This window comes from Otolemur garnettii, unplaced genomic scaffold (genome assembly GCF_000181295.1).
Source record: "Otolemur garnettii isolate 467f Iridium unplaced genomic scaffold, OtoGar3 scaffold00126, whole genome shotgun sequence".
NCBI lineage: Eukaryota > Metazoa > Chordata > Mammalia > Primates > Galagidae > Otolemur > Otolemur garnettii.
Genome location: NW_003852521.1, coordinates 1,384,404 through 1,386,327, shown reverse-complemented (window position 1 = coordinate 1,386,327; position 1,924 = coordinate 1,384,404).

Below are 1,924 nucleotides of genomic sequence, written 5' to 3'. Positions count from 1 at the left end.
TGTCTCAAAAAAAAAAAAAAAAAAAAACAATTAACATAATTCACATATTTAGAATACTATACTCAATAACTTCAGAATACACATTCTTTTCAGGTACAAATGGAATATTTACTAATTTAAATGGCAAATCATAAAATGTCTCCATAAATATCAAAGGATTTTATTGTTCCTAAGTATGTTTTCTGATTTGACTGGAATTAAATTAAAAATCAATAACAAAAACATACCAGGAAAATCTCTAATACTTGGAAATTAAGAAACACATTTTAAAATGACCCATGGAACTAAGAATAAATCCCAACAGAATTTACAATACATTTTAGACTTACTTATCATAAAAACACGGCATATTAACCTTAGTGGAATTCAAAGACAGCAATAGTTAGATGGGACTTGATAGCTTTAAAGGTTTACATTCCAGAAGAATAAGTTTAAAGTCAATCATCTGAGTTATTAACTTCATAAACAAGAAAAAGAAGAGCCAACTAAAGCTGAAATAAACAGAGGAAGAATATCATTAAGAGCAAAATTTAGTGAAATAGAAAATGGACAAATAAAAGACAAAATCAATGAAACAAAAGCTAATTTATGAAAAGATCTTTTAAAATGCTAAGCCCATGGCAAGACTGATTAAGAAGAAGAGAAAGAAGGAGAGAAGAAAGGGAGAGAGGGAGATTGGGAGACAGAAAGGGGAGGGGCAAGAAAGAGAGAAGCCATATTTGGCTTCCTTTCTCTCCACATCCTTGCCAGCATCTGTAGTTTTGAGATTTTGTGATGTGGGTCATTCTCACGGGGGTTAAATGGTATCTCAGGGTGGTTTTGATTTGCATTTCTCTAATAATTAGGGATAATGAACATTTTTTCATATGTTTGCTAGCCATTTGTCTGTCTTTAGAAAAGGTTCTATTCATGTCTCTTGCCCATTGATATATGGGATTGTCTGCTTTTTTCATGTGGATTATTTGAGTTCTCTATAGATCCTAGTTATCAAGCTTTTGTCTGATTCAAAATATGCAAATATCCTTTCCCATGGGGTAAATTGTCTATTTGCTTTGGTTGTTGTGTCTTAGCTGTACGGAAGCTTTTCAGTTTAATTAAGTCCTATTTGTTTATTTTTTTTTGTTTGTGGTGCAATTGCCACCTTTTTGGAAGGAAGTATGTAGAACCCTCAAAGAACTCAAGCTAGACCTCCCATTTGATCCTGCAATCTCATTACTGGGCATCTACTCAGAAGAAAAAAAATCCTTTTACCATAAGGACACTTGCACTAGACTGTTTATCGCAGCTCAATTTACAATCACCAAAATGTGGAAACAACCTAAATGCCCACCAACTCAGGAATGGATTAACAAGCTATGGTTTATGTATACCATGGAATAAAAAAGATGGAGACTTTATATCCTTTGTATTAACCTGGTTGGTGTGGGACACATTATTCTTAGTAAAGCATCAGAAGAACGGAGAAGCATGAATCCTATGTACTTAATTTTAATATGAGCCCAACTAATGACCTAGTACACAGTGAGGGGTGGGGGAAGGAGAGAGCAGAGAGAAAAAAGAGGGAGGGAGTGGGGAAAAGGAAGAGTAGAGAGAGGGAAGGAGGGAGGGAGGTGGGGGTCTCAGTGTATGACACACCTTTTGGGGGCAAGACACAATTATAAGAGGGACTTTACCTAACAAATGCAATCATTGTAACCTCGTTTCTTGTACCTTCAGTGAATCCTCAATGATAAAAAAAAAAAAAAAAGAAGAAGAAGAATGGAAAACTTACTATAGGAAAATGTAAAAGAATTTGTTTTTAAACTGAGTTAAACAGTAACTTCATAGAGAGAACAGAAAAAACAATAGCCACAGGGTGGTGCCTGTGGCTCAAAGGAGTAAAGCATCAGCCCCATATACCTGAGGTGCTGGGTTCAAATCTGAC